Below are 19,220 nucleotides of genomic sequence, written 5' to 3' on the forward strand. Positions count from 1 at the left end.
GGGAGCAGTTCCATCATGGCTGTTTCCTACCAAGGGGCTGAGAATCTGATAGTTGTGCCCTTGAGGTTGGGTGCCTCATCAGTCCCAGTCTGTTGCCCAAGCCCTGGAGAGTTCCTGGAGTGTGGTCCTTCGAAATGATGGAAACTCTGGAGTATTGGTTCTCAAGTCAGGGCAGAAAGCAGTAGTAACAGCAATGAGGGCACAGGGTGAATGGTTGCTCTCAGTCCCATCCTGTTCCATCTAGGCTAGCACCAGAGGCATGCACAGAGACTCTGCCTACAGCAGTTAAGGCACTTGGGAGAAGTCTTTGGCCAACGTTCTCTAATAAGGAGATTTAAATTCATGGCAAATTAACATAAAATGAACTATCACAAATACCCAACATGTCAGTGCCCACTGTTTGCCTAGAATCAGTGGATATGGACTCTTCAGGGGAAAGTCACTACAACTATTATTTATTTGAAAATCTAGTAACTTGTTTTAATAAATATTAACATATTCGATAGGGTATTTTAAATGTGCCTTTCACAATTCCTTCATTTTTACTTCGGTTAGCAGAATTGGCTAGAAAAGTTCAGTATGCCCACAGCTATAGCCCTGTGCTTCATTGTTTCTGATGCAGTTATTCCAAGGCCCCTAAAGGAAATAGACCTTACCGTTGAAGATCAAAGACCTTGATGATAGAACTCAACACTGGAGTATGTCTGAAGGCATGAAAGGGAATAGCCAATAGAGTCAGACAGAAAAAAAATTGACCTTACATTTTTTGAAGTAAATGGAAACTGTGATATTTAAAAGTGTTGTGGCTGCTTGTCTGTGAACCATGCCTGGGTTAAACCAAGGGTGGACGGAAGAGCGTGTCTGTTCACAACCTAGTTTCAGGAAGATTTAGCTTCTTGGAGTTCCATTTCAGTTTCTTCCCTACTTGTCTTTGTTGTACAGGTTTCAATGTTTCCATCCGCTGGATTGGTGGGTGGATAGGTCCATTCCCTGGACTGTCATTAGATGCTTTCTAGGGTCAGAGCCAAGGTTAGCAGGTATTTGTGGGAACCTCAGGTAGGTACTCAAGGGGAAGAACGGCTATTTAATGATACATTGAGACTTTCATCTAGCTTTCCCTCCTTGAAATAAAAAGAAGATAGAACAGAACAAAAAACACAACAACAACAACAACAACAACAAAACAAACAAACAAACAAAAACCAGAAACAGAGTTTAGAATTTTTTCTTCAAAACCAGAGGATGCCCAAAAGGCTTTGCTGTCAGCTTTGGTGCAGAGAAACGGATTCTTCCTTTTCTTGCAAAAAGAGAAAAGCAGAACTATCACACAGTTTATTTCCTCAGCTGCAGTTACTTTGTTTTCTGTGACAGCTCCTTTGCTTCCAACACCTCCCATTTTGGTAGCAGCATGGAAGATTTATTCAGCAAATATTTAGTTTGCTCCAGCATGGAATGAGTCAGTGCCCATGATAAATGATGAAATCATGACCATCAAAATCTGGCTGTGGGTGTGCAGGAGCGAGAGGCAATCCAGGTGCAGTCACGTTTTGGACTCATTATCCTTGAGGGACATGAAATTGAATCCTGATTATTCAGCAACCAAAAGATAAGGAGCCCAAAAGTAGCAGAGATGACAATAACTGTGTCTTAGTCACAGTTTCTATTCCTGCACAAACATCATGACCAAGAAGCAAGTTGGGGAGGAAAGGGTTTATTCAGCTTACACTTCCATACAGTTCATCACCAAAGGAAGTCAGGACTGGAACTCAAGCAGGTCAGGAAGCAGGAGCTGATGAAGAGGCCATGGAGGGATGTTCCTTACTGGCTTGCTTCCCCTGACTTGCTCAGCTTGCTCTCTTATAGAACCCAAGACTCCCAGCCCAGGGATGGCACCACCCACAAGGGGCCCTCCCCACTTGATCACTAACTGAGAAAAGGCCCCACAGCTGGATCTCATGGAGGCATTTCCCCAGCTGAAGCTCCTTTCTCTGTGATAACTCCAGCCTGTGTCAAGTTGACACACAAAACCAGCCAGTACAAACTGTCTTCTCTGAGCTGTGGAATATTGTGAAATGGGTTCCTTAAAAGAAACCAAACTTCAAGTTGTCCCCTGACCTTCACATGCCCACACTATGACCCCCATTTCCCCCCTCCCACAAGTAGGCTAAACATGCTCCCAAAATAAACAGACAGGTAAATGATACAAATTCAAATTAGCCTATAAATAGAATTCATTTAGGATAAAAATAATATTTGAGAAAATCAGAGCAAAAGAGAAAATCACGGAGAACTAAGCCAGAAGGGCAGGCATGTAAAAGCTGTGACTCTCACGATGTCTACCTGCACACTGCCAGAGCCCTGAGTTTCCTGGCCCGCACGGCACCATCAGTGGGAAGCCAGCAGTGACACGTTCCAAGTGTCCGCGAAGCGTAGTTATTCTCGCTACTTAGACTTGAGAAACATTTCTTCCTCCCATGGGTCCTCATAAAAAAGTCAATGAATCATCTGGTGGAGCTCGTGGAGAGGATCTTCGTGGGAGTGGGGCGAGTTTGTGGGTGGGGCTGCCTCGTAGAATGCCCCTAGGGCCTCATCCACACTCTGCTATTCAGTAACTGAAGTCACTTAACCTTCCTGAGACCATCGTGCTTACTGAGAAACGAGGGCCTGAGTGGACCCTTGGGCTTCACCCAGCAGTCCAAGTCTCTGTTTCGGCTTCTGATCCTTTCAGTAGGTCTTTTAAAAGTTCCCTTTGAAGAAAAGAAAAATTCCAGGTTGTAAAGGCAGTGTCCTCCTGAAATAGGATTGTGGGGGTGTGTTTGGGAAGTGTGTACTCAAACTTCTTGTGAATCTAAAGTGCCAAACAGTCCAGGCAGGAAACAGAATCCATACCAGGGATTAAAGGGGAAGTGTTTAAGGAATTACTGACTGGTGTAAAGGGAGCATCCATGACTGTATATGAAAGGACCCTGAAAGAGAGTCAACAGAACCTGGACAGGGTGTGTTTCCCAGTGCCCTGTGTAGAACCTGCTTGCAGGGGAGCAGCTGGGTCTTCGGGCTTCATGGTCCCTAATTCCTCACTCCAAGCCTAGTTCATTGTTGGTTCTGGAGAGGAGGGACACACAGACAGGAATGTCTTCTAATGGGGTCCCAGCCACGTTCATGAGACAGAATGCCTTCAGAACTTCCTTGCGGCCATGCTGTAGAACAAGAAAGGCAGAAACACTCAGTCAACAGAGGTCTCTTGCACTGACTCTGCCCCTCTGATGATATCTGTTGCTGAAGAAACTAAAAAGGGCACCAAGTGAAAAAGGAGAAATACTTCAGTTTCCGTTCCAGTGTTGCAAAGGGGCACAGTGAAGAGTCAATTTGAATCAAAGGAGGCAATCAATGGATGACTGGAAGACTAAACCATAAGATTCCAAGATACAGAATGTACATTTTCAAAGCAAACAGTATGCTGTTTAAGGAGTTATCCTGAGAAAGTGGCTGGGTATTCGTAGTATCTTCAATAATATCTAAGTAGTTTGACTTTGTCAAATAAGCATACTGCGTTTCTGAGTATAGAATAGAATGGTAATTTAGATTACTGAAGCCTCACTCTCCCAGTCAATAATCATGAGGAAAAGGGAGTCTATCGTTTAGGGTTTAGGTACATGTTCATTCACTACTTTGGTCAGTCAATATATATTCAATGGATACATACTTCAAGCTAGGTAAAGATAAAAATGAAAATGGATCCATAGCTTTATACCAATAATTGCCTTGACGAAGATGTGTGAGTTCAGTGAAAGCAGATAGTAAAGGGACTCGACCTACTCAGTTGGGGCTAGGGAAGAATTTCTAGTTAGAGAGAGTTGTTGAACCAAAAAAAAGTTGTTAGTTTATTGTCTAACCACACAGTGTGTGACAACCGAACACAACAATGCAAAGATCCAGGGAAGAGAGAGAACACATACTTGCTTGAGTCTGACTGTCAAGGTCTGCATGGCAGATGCCGAGATTCTGGCAAGACATCACTGAGGAGACTGTTTCTCCAGGCATTTCCTCTACACCTCTGCTCTCCTGGCTTTTCAGCTTAGCTGTCCAGAGCTGAGTTATCCAGCTTCCATACAGTTGCATAAGACATTTACTTTAGATGAATTTATTATTCTTAGGGGATGGGGGGGGTTGGTGGAGGGTGGGGGGGTGGGGAGGCACATGCTGCCCAGTTTGCTTGTGGAAGTCAGAGGACAACTTTGTGATATTACTTCTTTTCTTCTCCCTTCATGCGGTGCCAGAGCAGTAACTCAGGCCATTACACTTGTATGGCAAGGGTCTCACCCTCTGAGCCATCTTCCCTGTCCCACGGCTTTATAATAGATTTCTGCTCCTCTCTGTACACATACTTCCTGTAGCCTCTCCATCTCTTGAGAAGTCTAATACTCATTTTGACAGGTTGGTAAACACATTATTTCCTCCTTGAAGATGTATCTCTACCTTAGTGATGCTCCATTGGGAGGCACCAGCAGTGTCTCCATGCATTTGGTTGTTATCACCTGACAATGATGTTTGATGTTCCTGTCATCTAGAGGATTTGAGATGAGAGTAAACCTCTTAAAATGAGAAAAAGGGAGCAACACATTTACCACCCAAAGAAATAGTTGAGAAACTTTGCCTCACGACTTCATGCTGCTGTTGCATTTCCCTACTTACTGAAGTAATCGTTATGGATACAAGAGCTTCATTAACACTGAGATATTTTATGCATGGCTCGGCATGGAGAGTGTCTTAGTAAGGGTGACTATTGCTGTCATAACACGCCATGACCCAGGCCATTCATCTTATGCGTCTATAGTACTGTTCATCAACACTGGAAGTCAGGACAGGCACTGAAGCAGAGCAGAGCCTGGAGCCTGGAGCCCATGCAGAGACCGTGGGGGGAGTGCTGCTTACTGGTTTCTTTCTCATGGCTTGCTCAGCCTGCTCTCTTATTAGAACCTAGGACTACCAGCCCAGGGATAGCTCCACCCACAATAAGCTGACCAACCCCTCCACCATAAAGCCCCAATTAAAGAATGCCGTGCAGAATTGCCTACAGCCTGATATTATGGAGGCATTTTCTCAGTTGATACTCCTGCTTCTCTCATGACTCTAGCTTGTGTCAAGTTGAGATGAAATTAGCCAGCACAGAAGGGGAAAGCAGAAATTAGGAGTTGAAAGTAATGAGAATTGACAACTTGTTCTTCAAAACCATCTTAGTTTGGAAAAAGCCAGATGTGCTGGTAAGTTTTTTGTCAACATGACACAAATTAGGGTCACCTGGGAAGAAGATATCTCAGTTGCAGAAGTACTCCTTCAGAGTGACCTGCAAGCATGTTTACAGTGATTTTGCTCAACTGATAACTGATGTAGGAGCACACAACTCACCATGGGTGTTGTCATCTGGTCTGTAAAAGGTGCCAAGGCAGAGGAAGCCAGCCAGGAAGCAGCAGTCTTCAATGGTCCTCTGCTTCAAACTCTATCTCCAGGATTCAGCATTGAGTTCCTACCTTGGGCTTTTTCAGTAAAGGACTATAACCTATACATCAGGTAAACCCTTTCTTGCCTACGTTGTTTGGGTCATGGTGCTTATCACAGCAACAAAAAGCCTTGCTGAATAGGATGTCTAAAGGACTCCACTGGAAAGCTAGTGAAACCTAAATTCTGAGAGTCTAAATATGAAACCACAGACCTCTGTCAAAGGATTTTGATTACTACTGGAAGTTGATGAGGCAGGGAAGCATAGCGAATAGTTTAGTAGCCTAGAATTCCGCCTAGTTTGGGTTATGCATACATTCCTTTTCAAATAATAAACTTGGCAGCCAGAAAGCCCTATTTCACAGACTAGGCAAACCAAGCCACTATGACCAATATGCCTATCAACATACTAACAAGATAAGATCGCCCACACCCCTCTCTACACAACAGAATGAATTTACCTCGCCTTAAAACAACCAAACTCAACAGATTCTATATTCGTGCTATCATGTATAGTTAGAAGAATAGAAATACTCATCTGACATGAATTGAGATGACCTACAATAGGTAAAAAAAATATGTGCTCTCAAGTGAACTTTTAGGGAGAGTTCCTTATTTACACTAGTCTGTGTCTGTGTGAGTACGTGCACACGAGTACTGGTGATTTCAGAAGCTGGACACAGGAGTGAGCTTCCTCACAGCTGGAGGTACAGTGGTTGTAAACTGCCTAACTTGGATGCTGGGAATTCAACTCAGGTTCTGTAGGCAGCAAGTATTACTGAGCCATTTCTTCAGCCCCTTATTCAGCATGTATGCCTATGCACGCTTGAGCATATAGGTGATTAAGACTATGTACATTGTAGTAAGAATAATGATCAGTAGAAAGATGCAACTTAATTTATCAGCCAACACAAAACTCTCTCACTGTGCTCCCCTAACCAAACTCCTTCCTCCTGAATTCTGTAGAGGAAGCCTCAAATACATTGAGTTACTTTTACTCATGCTCTTTTACAGTGTATTCTGATCTTTCCTTTTCTCTTCATTAACATCCTTGCCACTTTTGAAAATCTTTGTGGGCCTTTATTTCAATCTCTTGAATAAAAAAATGCTAAACACTTGGAAATACTGGGGCCCTGACCCTGGCCACTGGTAACAATGATAGAAATGAAAATTCTGAAAAAGTCCACATAGACAGCGTTGTACCCAGTAGCTTAGAAATTCTAAAGTAATCTTACTGTAAATATTTTCAGCCTATTCAATGTAGCAGACCTTTAACTCAGGTTTTGAGACAGAATCTCATGCACTCCAGACCAACCAAATATGTCTTTTGAATATCTAATATTCCTGCCTTCACCTCTCTGGCCTGCAATTACAGACAGGTCTGCATTCTAACTCAGATAACTAGTGCTTTGTGTATGCTGGGCGGCAACTCTATAAACTGAGCTATTTCTTTAGCCCCAGGAACTGTAGAATTTTAAGTCAGATCTCTCTTTATCTAATTGTTTCTAACTAACTGTTGTGGGAAACTATAAATTACAGATTCAGAAATTATATAAAATAAACAAAGTTTGTTCAAAATGGCTTTCAAATTAATAACACATACAAAGAAAATGCATGCAAATACTATGCATGGCAGGATATTTGATTATGTTGAGAACCCTGAGATGGTCAACTGGGAAAACCTTGTTGCCATGTGGTGCAGCACTAGTGCACACCTTTAACCCAACAGCTTTCTGCAAACAAGAGCTGAATAAAGTGAGTGATAGGTCACAAGGTGGAGCAAGCAACCAGCTGACAGAGAGGGAACCTCAGGAAGTAGAAGGAGGGTCTTTGAGTTGAAGGGTAGTTAAGACAGCATGGAGAAGGAGGAAGAGAAGGAGCCCTTTCTTCTGAGGCATCGGCAGAGTAGGAGGGTCAGCTGGGTGCACTCTCTGACTCTCCATGCTAGCAGGCTCTTACCATGTCTATAGATATAAATAGGCATCCTATTGGCAAATTTTAGATTGTCCTTCCATGTTCAGATGGAACCAAGCATATTGGTTGATCTGATAGCAATTTCATCCAAGTTCAGGTGTGTTACATACCAATAATTCCAGTACTTGGAAGGTAGAAGCAGGAAGATTTAGAATTCAAGACCAGCTTCAGATACATAGTGAGTTTGCAGTCAGTCATCCTTAATTACGGAAGAATCCCATTGGGGGAAAAGATCTGAAAAAATAATTAAGAAAAAGGTAAGAAGCATTATATTTGAGAACATTTTCATTGTGTTTTGGTCATTAAATTATTCCTTTATTCACTTTGCATTCAGATTGCAGTGCCCCTTCCCGTCTCTCCTCCCAGTCCCACCCTCATGCCTCTCTTCTCCCCTCCCCCTTCTCCTCTGAGAATGGAAAGGCCCCCATGGATGCCAATAGACCCTGGCACATCAAGTCACAGTAAGGCTAAGCTCATCCTCACACTGAGGCCAGACAAGGCAGCCCAGCTAGAAGAAATGGATCCAGAGGGAAGCAGTAGAGTCAGAGACAGCCTCTGCTCCCAGTGTTATGGGACCTACATGGAGACCAAGACACTGGCTACATAAATGTAGGGCTCCTAGGTCTGTCCCATGCAGGCTCTTTGTTTAATGGTTCAGTCTCTGCCAGCTCTTATGGACCCAGGTCAGTTGGCTCTGTACGTCTTCTTGTGGTGTCCTTGACTCCTCTTGCTCTCGTAATCCTTCTTCCCACTCATCCACACCTCTCACCCTTCCTGACCTCTGCCTGATGTTTCGCCTGTGGGTCTCTGCAATTGTTTCTATCACCTACTGGATGAAGCCCCTCAGAACGTAGCTATGGTAGACTGCTGTTTGCAAGAATAACAGAATATCATTCATAGTGTCAGGGGTTGGTTTTCTGTCATGGGATGTGTCTCAAGCTGAGCCAGGCATTTGGTGGCCCTGACACCAATCTCTGCTCTGTCTATTCCTGCATGTAACCAGTAGGCAGGACACACTTTGGGTTAAAGGTTTTGTGGTTGGGTTGGCATCCCCCTCACCATATTTAGAAGTCCCACCTGGCTACAGGGGGTGCCTACTTCAGTCTCCATATGCCCAGTGGCTGGGAATGTTAGTCTATCTCATAGACTCACAGGAGTCTCCCTTGTTCCAGGTCTCTGGATCCTCCCACAGATGCCCCCTCATTCGATTTCCAGTCCCTCTCTCTACCCCACTTGCCCACACCATCCTCACATCAGTTCTTTTCCCCACACTCTCCCCCCCTGCTTTCTCCCTCCCTATCCACCTCCAATATCTATTTTATTTCCCCTTCCAAGTGAGATTCAAGCATCAAAACAACTCTGTGATTCCATCTTACACCCATCACAATGGCTAAAATAAAAAATTCAAGTGAGAGCACATGCTGGGAGGCTGTAGAACATGGGGATCACTTCTTCATTGCCGGTGGCAGTGCGACTTGTACAACCACTTTGGAAAATATAAGCATCTTCATGCTATCTGGGCAATAAGTCACCATGCAGATATTACTTAAGTGGGGCAGCTTTAGAGTATTTCAATTCAAAAGCTTTTTAGCTGCACTCATCCTGGTGTAAAGGTACTTACTTTAGTCTCTGCTGTAATCCTGGAATGTATGTGTGTATGCATGATGTATGAATGTATGCATGTAAGATGTATTCTTGTGTGAGAAAGTGTCTTACTCAGTAGATTTGGCTGAGGTAAACTCGTAATCCTCCTGCCTCAGCACTCCCAGACTCTACTATATACTTTGGTTAATCTCTCCTCTCCTCTCCCTTTCTCTCTTCCCTCCTCCTCTTCCCTCCCCTCCCTTTCTTCTCCCTTCCCCCTTCCCTTCTGTCCCTTCCTTTTCCCTCCATTCCCCCTCCCTTCCTCTTCCCACCTCCTCCCTTCTCTGTCTCTCTAGACCTAGACATTTAATAATATGTGTTTCTTTTTAATCCTATCATTTGTCTGAAAAACAGTTTTATTGTATTTTATTTATTATGTTTGTGTGTCTGTCTTTGTGTCTGTCTGTCTGTCTGTCTGAGGTCTTACTTGTGCCAAGCAAGAGTCAGTTTTCATTTCTTCCTTTTCAGTGTGGGATCTGAGGATTGAAAGCAGATGACAAAGGTCCAAATTGTGTTTTAAGAAGACAAGCTTCTTTTTAAGAGGAGGAGGAGGAGGCCATGAGGGTGGTGTGGGACTGTAGGGGAAATGGAACTGGGTGAGTGGATGTGATTTAAATAAATTGTATATGCATACAAATCACCAAAGAGGAAATCAGTTTAATAAATAAAAGAAGGTTAACACTTAAAAATCAAATCACTTGTCACCAACCAGCAGTGTGTGTTAAGGAGACTCTTTACCATTCGATAATATCATAAAGACTTAATGAGGCTGACGGCTTAGAATTAAAACTGATTTTCTTCAAGGTGGCAACTCAGGGCTTCCCCCTCGTTTACTGCTGGAATTAGCTGGCTCCCTTGTCTGGAAGGGAGCTGGTCCCCACACACTTCAGTGTTTACACAGATTCACCTTTGACTCACTCCTGATAAGATGACTGCATTTCCTTGGAGACAATCAGCCCAGTCCAGGGTTTGATGGAGGGCTGATGGGCTCACAGCTGGGACACAGTGATTGCTGCTGGGTTTTTAATGGTGGAAGTGTAAAGTGTTGGAAGTGCGATTTAAAAAGAGCTTCCAACTTACCTGCCTCTTGCTACATACAACACATTTTAAATCCAAGAAAGTAAAATGCTTTGACTTGGGAACATGTGGTCAAGTGCTCACACTGCAGTCCGGAGAATCCATGCAATCTACTGGATGAAACTTAAAAGATAAAAGCTTGAAAGCTTTTCCTGAATGATTTGTCTTTTCTGTTGTTTAAAAGCTCCCTTTTCTGGGCTTCAGAATCAGCAAACAAAATCCTTCAAACATTTATGTGACTTCTGCTGTGGTTTCTTTTGTTGTAGGTAGTTAAAAAAAAATCAAGGGAAACAGAGAGGGTCATGATTTGCCAAAGGTCAAAGATCACAATGAGTGACTGACTCAGGGGGCCACCAGGTCAAAGGTGCAACTGGAATCCCATAACCTCTGCTGCACAGCCTGCATTAGAGAGGCCAGCAGTGCTTTCTAACTTCTGTGAAAGAACTCTCACACATGTTCACAGTTTGCCCTGAAAAATTACTTGAAAATGATTCTGCCCAAGACGTTTTTTCTCTTTGAAACCAAGTGGCAGGAAACAGGCTTTTAAAGAAACTGAAGGTGTTCCCAGCCCTTTGTTTGCATTCGATTCTGGAAGAGGAGGAAGTAACAGATTAATATGTGTTTTTAAAGGGAAAAATAAAATCATTTTTAGGTGATCAAAGCCCTAAATGAGGAATTACGTTCATCTTTCTTGTTTTGTTTTGTTTTATTTTGTTTTGTTTTGTTGTGTTGTGTTGTGTTGTGTTGTGTTGTGTTTCTGGACTGTGCCCAAAATTCTGGTTCTGAGTTTTGGAAAAACTGCAAATAACATGGCACCAGGCATCACTGGTGGGTCCCGTGAATCACATCTTCATGCTGAGATTTTACGGAAATCATTCTACTGCATTGTTTTCCCCTTTTACTGATTTAAAACAACGGGGATGTCAGGGTCACTGTAGGTCAGAATTTCTGTGGCAACCTCATGACGTGTTAGAAGCTGGAGATGCAGCTCTAGCACCATGCGGAGCTGAGGAAAAGCACAGATCCTCCCTTTTCAACTCCACTGGTTTCTAACCTCTCATGAGCACTTAATTCCTCCCAGAGAAGGAAATGGTCATGGTGGAGGATCCTGTGGCCCGTGAAGGGTAATTGGATAACATCTTTTGAAAGATTTACAAGGCTGCCAAAGATTTTGCCAGCTTTAAACCTGATTGATTCAGTGTGAAAAGATCGGAACAATTCTGACCTAAAAGTTTAAAGACAAACCTTCCCCGTGAAAGCATAATTTAAGACCCGCCATAAAATTGTATTGGAAACAGCACATGGAGGGACCCCGTACATTGTAAAAGTTATGTTAAAGGACTTTGCTCTCTATCTTAAATCTCCTAAAGATCCAAGATTGACCCTCAGATACTCCGATCATGACGTATTTTTGTTCTTACATTTTATTTTCCTCCAAGATTTCCCTAAAGAAAGACACAACTAGATTTGTCCCACATTTTAATTTTTCAAAGTACTTATTCTCATCATATATTAATTCCCATCTTGACAAAATATATCTACTTCTAATTAGTATGATATTTTGTGGATTGGCTCCACTGCTTTTGATGAGTCAGACAAATTAATGATTAAACATCTTCCAGCTAATTACTTCAGGCCATTAATTATTTATCTGGATCTATAAGCCTGTCATTCTATTAACCTCCATTTCCTGTCGCCCATTTGAGAAGTGGCAGGCTTGAAGAGAGGGAAACACAAAAAATTCCAAATAAATAAAAGGAAGGAGAGTACATATGTCTTTTTTTCCCCTTCATTATTGAGGAAATTGGAACTATGGCATTTAAACAAAGGTTTATTTGTGTTTAAACAATGGCCCTTTTGTGGCATGCTGACTAACTGTGTTTCCTCCTCAGATTTCAGTTGGAAGGATTTAGTGGGAAGACAGCATCCACTTGCCTCTTACTTACCTGTAGTTGGAGGGAATGCTGTTTGCCTTTGGAAGCTTTGTTCTGTCTTAGATGTTTAATGAAGGAATCTTGATTGATGGATACTTGTGTTGCTAGACATTTACCAGGCGCTAGAGATGATTTTTCATGGTAGATTCATCAGAACACCAATTTTTCTAACAAATTGTGAACGTGTGCTCCTCCCATTGTCAAAAAGAAAGAACCGTGATGTTAAGAAAAAAGAAGTTAAGAAATGAATTAAGGCATATTCAGAGGGAGGTCTTCTATAGGAAAAACAAGGAAAACAAATCTTTTAGGAAGGAAGGAGGGCCAACGCCATAGACTCTCACATTACTTTCCTGAGGAATTAGGTAGTCATTTGGTTCAAGCTCCCTGGTTCCACATTCTAACCACAGTTAAGTGTCAAGGAGGTAATTTAATCACTCACCAGAGAAGCCTCCCTGTCTTGTGAATTAGAAGAGAGTCCCCCTTTTATTGAAGTCATCAGGGTCAAATAAATTCAGATGTATCAACTTCCACTTGATGGTGGTCAGTGTTCTCTACAGAATTCACTGCTCATCGGTTGGTCTCTAAGAGTTCTCAAAGTTTTTCCTTACAACATTGCACTTACTGTGCTGAAAACTGCTAAAGAAAGGGAAAATATCCCAAGAGAGTCAGAGATCAGCAACTGGCAAGAATATATGTATATGCATTTATATACATGCATGTATCTATATATGCACACATATATGAATATATATGTATACACACATACGTGTATGTATATGCATATGTACACAGATATATGTGCATACATATCCTGCAATAGGAACAGAACAATGAAGCCTTTAGGGATGCTGATTTTTGGTTCTAGTGCCATCTAGTGGCAAGGTAGAGGAAGACAGTGTGCAAGAGGCCTGACAGGTCATTGCTGCCTAATGACTAATATTCTTTAACTTTGGTGTTATAAGAAATTAAAACAAAACAAAACTAAAAAGAAACCCGAGCCCCCAAACCCTGTTTCTTAGAGAAAACAGTATGGGTAACCCCATCATCGAAAGGATTAAGAGCAAAGCCTGTTTGTTGAACTGGGTTGACAGTCCACACACTTTTCTTTATGGTATGACTTGAAACTCTTCTTTCTCACGAGCTTTCTCCCAGCAGCTGGGCTGGTCGGCCGCTCCGCATTGTCCTCCCTCTTTCATGTTATCTGCCTGTCTGGAGTAGATACTGCCACTGGTTTGTAATCTCCGGTTCGGGCGGGTCCTTGCTCTTGGCTTTGCAACCTTCAGTTCTTGTGCCCTTCACAAGTCTTCCTTCTCTGTCCTTCACCCACTGACTGAACATCTCTAGGGGTACTGCATTCAACTGGATCCAAGGTGGCTTGCAATGTTTTCAGAATCAGAAAGTGCTGTTACAGGTCGAACCCATACTGGCAGCCGTAGACCGACCCCAGAGCTAAATGGAAGTGGGGGTTAGCACCAGTATTTTGATACATGGTGACCTGGATTCAAACTTCAACTTTTCAGCTCTCAAACTAGGTCCTATTGGCCCATGCTTTCTCTACTCAATTTCAGTGAATCAGATTATATGTGTGAAGGAACTTATAATGGTGTATAACGTGTGTTTTGCAGGCGTTTGCTTTTTTAGCATTGAAGGTCACTGTCACAGAGTGATGGTTACCAGTAATGGTAACACTTGAAAAAAGTATATTGAACAATATGTCTAACTGGCTACATGTGGAGGATCCAAACTATAAGATGTTATATTGGGTAACTTGCCATGGGACATTAGGAAGTGTTCCACACTATGTGCAGTTATGTACTGTATACAGGTATATTCTCTGTCTATACAGCTGTAATAATATTCTAACCAAGGCTGATACTTTATGAGATGCAACAGTCTATGTAACTTTGGATAACTTGGCATTTCCTAAGGTGCTTGGAAATGGATCTTCAACTCAAAATCTTTAAGGAGAAGGGAAGCAGCTGTGTAACCCCAGAGGTAATGGAGCCAAAGAAAGCGAATGTGAAGTAAGAGATGGGATCAAGAAAAAGTAGCATGTTGGAAGCAAAAGAGGCAAACTGGAGGGGTTTCTGGAGTTCAGAGAGAATATATTCCTCTTGTAATGCTGCTGATACCTGTTGTCACAAAGGTAAAAAGTAGGCAAATTCATTTTTTTTAATCCATTATTGTATATGTTGTAATTACCATGGCTCTGACTGGCTTGAAACTGAGGTGTTAACAAGGCCCTACAGACTCCTCCCTTTTCAAATTCACAAGCTGCCTGAAGACTTGGCTTTAGGCCCTTCCTCAGCCAAGGTTCTCGGGATCACTTTTCTCTCACACAACCTCAGCAGGATCTATTCTCTTGCCTGCCTTTCCGACTGTAAGAATCATGGACCCAACTGGACATTCTGAGACACTTCCCTAATTTAAAGGTAATGAATCAGAAATACTCATTCCATCTTTGACCTTCATGCCCACTTTTGTTTATTATTGATGTGTGCCTAGAATGGGAAGGGTAGGGATATTGACTTTGTTGTGGCAAAATAGCCGCAGAGTGGGACGCATCTTGAAGACCTGTTATGCACTTAAAAAAAAAATGGAGCTGCAGCTTCTCAGCCTTCCGTCTGTCCATGAGTTGATCATCTTGCTTCTGGACAATGGAAGAAAGCTGGAAAATGAGAATTGGGATTGATTTGGCATTTGGCGGTCAGCAATACTTATACTCTTATGACTTTACGTAAGAGTGTGATATGTATTGATGTCTAAGGAGAGCGAGAAAAAATGAACTCCCTCATCGGAGGGTGGGCAATTATGGAATGAATTCCTCTTCCATGCTGAAGGAGACTTCTGGAAGGTTTCACATGAGGACATACAGAACAACCACATAGCCTGTGGCTTGACTTGGTTGTAGAGATCAAGGCTTCATAACCATAAGGGCAAGTGAGAGACTCCTACGTCCTGATGTCCCCTACACAAACCTATCCTCACACTCTGTATATCATACTTGGTGACATGTTTTTTTCCCATGATCTTCTCCAGATTTCAGGAGTCTTTTGTAATGTTTTTGAGAGTTCTAGAATATTTCATGTTACAAGGCACTCTGATCTCTTGTATAATTTTCCTTCTCAGGGGTGTTGGTTTGCTGAAAGTAAAGATCATTATATTTCAGTCCCATCTCAGCTCAGTTGCCAGCATTTCTGTCACTGGATTTGCCACAAATCCAGTCACTGAATGCCTTGCATTCTAATGATGAGTTTTAAACCTTCCTGGTAGAGGACTCTAGTGTGTATCAGTTATACATATGTGCCGTTGTGACATTCAAAGCATGGTTCTTGGTCCCCTTGGGAGCTTGTGAGGAATGCACACATGGGTACCCTCTACATAGACTGGTGCCAACAGAATCTTAACTGCAACCTTATCCAACAAGTGCCTTGGCTGTGCATGGAAGTTTGTCAACTCTAAGAAGGAGTTGAACTCTGCTCTGGTAGACAGCATTGTGAGGATGCCTCATACTTAAGAATGGTGAGTCAACTTAAAATTCATTAAAAGAAAATTACATCAGGGTCATCTAAATACAGCAAAACTCTAGAGAACCTAAGCTAGTGACTAAAGCTCAGAAGCAGTGGGGGGCTTGCATCTACAGGTGACCATGGATATGTGCTGAATGAGGGGAGGTCTCAAGTCTCTTCCCCTCTTGGCAAAACCTCTTGCTTGCTTTTGATTCTTAACACAACATGGCATACAGCCCAACTAATTTCAAGATAGCTGATGCAGACCTGGAATTCTTAGTCCTCCAGCCTTCCCCTCCCAGGAACCCGGATTCCAGGCATGCATAGCTGCATCCAGCTGAAGCCACACCCTGGCATGGCCTGACTGTGTTCCTAGCTCTTCCTTCCTTCCTTCCTTCCTTCCTTCCTTCCTTCCTTCCTTCCTCCCCCTCCCTCCCTCCATCCCCTCCCTCCTTCCCCTCCCTCCCTCCTTCCCTTCCTTCCCTCCCTCCCTCCCTCCTTCCTTCCTTCCCTCCTTCCTTCCTTCCTTCCCTCCTTCCTTCCTTCCTTCTTTCCTTCCTTCCATCCTCCTTCCTTCCTTCCTTCCTTCCCACCTTCCTTCCTTCCCCCCTTCCTTCCTTCCTTCACTCCCTCCCTCCCTCCTTCCTTCCTTCCCTCCTTCCTTCCTTCCTTCCCCCTTCCTTCCATCCCTCCTTCCTTCCTTCCTTCCTTCCTTCCTTCCATCCCTTCCTTCCTTCCTTCTCTCCCTCCCTCCCACCTTCCTTCCTTCCTTCCTTCCTTCCTTCCTTCCTTCCTTCCCCCTTCCTTCCTTCTTTCCTTCCTTCCCTCCTCCTTCCTTCCTTCCTTCCTTCCTTCCTTCCTTCCTTCCCCCCTTCCTTCCTTCCTTCCTTCCTTCCCTCCCTCCCTCCCTCCTCCTACCTTCCTTCCCTCCTTCCTTCCTTCCTCTTTCCTTCCTTCCTTCCTTCCTTCCTTCCTTCCCTCCCTCCCTCCCTCCTTCCTTCCTTCCTTCCTTCCCTCCCTCCTTCCTTCCTTCCTTCCTTCCTTCCTTCCCTCCCTCCCTCCCTCCTTCCTTCCTTCCTTCCTTCCTTCCCTCCTTCCTTCCTTCCTTCCCTCCTTCCCTCCTTCCTTCCTTCCTTCCCTCCTTCCCTCCTTCCTTCCTTCCTTCCCTCCTTCCCCTCCTTCCTTCCTTCCTTCCCCTCCTTCCTTCCTTCCTTCCTTCCCTCCTTCCTTCCCCTCCTTCCCTCCTTCCTTCCTTCCTTCCCCTCCTTCCTTCCTTCCTTCCCTCCTTCCTTCCTTCCTTCCTTCCTTCCTTCCTTCCCTCCTTCCTTCCTTCCTCCCTCCCTCCCTCCTTCCTTCCTTCCTTCCTTCCTTCCTTCCTTCCTTCCTTCCCTCCCTCCCTCCCTCCTTCCTTCCTTCTTTCCTTCCTTCCTTCCTTCCTTCCTTCCTTCCTTCCCTCCCTCCCTCCTTCCTTCCTTCCTTCTTTCCTTCCTTCCTTCCTTCCCTCCCTCCCTCCTTCCTTCCTTCTTTCCTTCCTTTCTTCCTTCCTTCTCACCCTTCTTCCTTCCTTCCTTCCCTCCCTCCCTCCTTCCTTCCTTCTTTCCTTCCTTTCTTCCTTCCTTCTCACCCTTCTTCCTTCCTTCCTTCCTTCCTTCCTTCCTTCGTTCCTTCCCACCCTTCTTCCTTCCTCTCCCCTCCCTCCCTCCCTCCCTTCCTTCCTTCCTTCCTTCCTTCCCTCCCTCCCTCCCTCCCTCCCTCCCTCCCTCCCTCCCTCCTTCCTTCCTTCCCTTCCTCCCTCCCTCCCTCCCTTCCTTCTTACCCTCCCTCCCTCCCTCCCTCCCTCCTTCCTTCCTTCCCTCCCTCCCTCCCTCCCTTCCTTCCTTCCTTCCTTCCTTCCCTCTCTCCCTTCCCTCCCTCCCTCCCTCCCTTCCCTCCCTGCCTCCCTCCCTCCCTCCCTCCCTCCCTCCCTCCCTCCTTCCTTCCTTCCTTCCTTCCTTCCTTCCTTCCTTCCTTCCTTCCTTCCTGTGTATTCCTGGAAACTTCATTATTATGTTTTAACTCCCATATCAACCAAGAACTTCAAGACTTTGTCTCTATTATTTACCCTGTTCTTGTTAATGGACATTTATTGAGTGCTTGCCTCTCTCCCATTTTAGATAATTGACTCAAAACCTCTGTCCTCAGATATTATGCCTATATTCTGTCACCAGAAATTCCTTTAGGCCCCTAAAACAATTCCTTTGCCACTAACAACTAAGAAACAACCCAGTTTTCTCAGGACTTGAGCTGATTATGGAGAGCAATGGACACCTAGTCCTGAAATTGTACATAGACATCCACCCAGGCCCAGGATAAAATGTCTCCTTGTATGTAAGCAAAAGTAACTGTGAGATGCAGGAAATCAGAGGCCGTACTAAGATCCTGTGGGGCCCAAAAAGTACAACACTTGCCAGGTCGTCAGCTAACTTGTGCTCTTTCAGGCAAGCCCCTCCCTGCTTCCCTCAAAAAATCCCCCCAAAACAGAAAACAACCAACCCCAGCCCCCAAAAAACCAAACGTGCTAGAAGCAAATAATCCTTTGTTCCAAATTGCTAATTGCTAGGTATTATACCTTGGAGGAATATGGTTATACTTCCCCAATCCTGGGTAGTAATTATTCAACCATATTTTTCTTAATCTAACTATCACTAAACCAGAGATTTTATTAGTACATTGTAGGGCCTATAATTTTCATATTTTCACAATACCTGTACTTTATGATGCATTTACTGGAAATGGTTGTCATAAATCTATTTTGTATGTTTATGAGTGAGTCTTTCATGATGTAATATTAGAGATAGATGATATGATATAATATGATATGCCAATGGACTCTTTGAAGTGAGCAGGCCAAGCATTTCTCTAACCGACTTCTTGAAATTTCTCTAAATCCAGCTAGGTATCTCTACTCATAAAATTCTATTTAATTTTATTAACATCTCCACTGGAAAAAGTAAAAGAGTTTGACAGTTCATTCTTTATTTTAGGTAATTGATTCAACTGTTCAATGAAGTTCTTGTAAAAGTTATTGAAAGTTGATGACTTTTGTTACCTAAGACCTGGAAATGCCTACAACAGTTTTGATACAACGATTGTATCTGAATTGTTGTCAGATGTCTCAAGTGCATTGCTTGTATTATGTAACTTAATGATCATTACTTCACTACTACAGAGTCTGGTCAGTCCAATGAACAAGTTATAGTTATAGTTCTTTGTTCTTTCATTCTCCTGGTCATTAACTTAGTATTTTTCAAAGTTAATAGTGTCAGTGAAGCCTCTCTCTATGCATTTAGGCAAAAATCTGCCTAATTGGAAGAACAAAATGAATGTAAATGGAATGCAATTCATTTCACTTAATGTGGATAAAGGGTAATTAGAACACATGTGGAGAAGTGATTTTGAGTTCTGTTTTATCCAGGGATACATCTTTTCGGGGGAAGCTTTACTGGCATTACTCCTAGTTGAATATTTTTTATGTTTACATATCTTACATTTGTTTTTAAAATACAATGTTTGATATATATCATCATATGTATATTTCTCTCTTTTT

The sequence above is a fragment of the Apodemus sylvaticus genome, chromosome 8 (assembly GCF_947179515.1).
Source record: "Apodemus sylvaticus chromosome 8, mApoSyl1.1, whole genome shotgun sequence".
Taxonomy (NCBI): Eukaryota; Metazoa; Chordata; class Mammalia; order Rodentia; family Muridae; genus Apodemus; species Apodemus sylvaticus.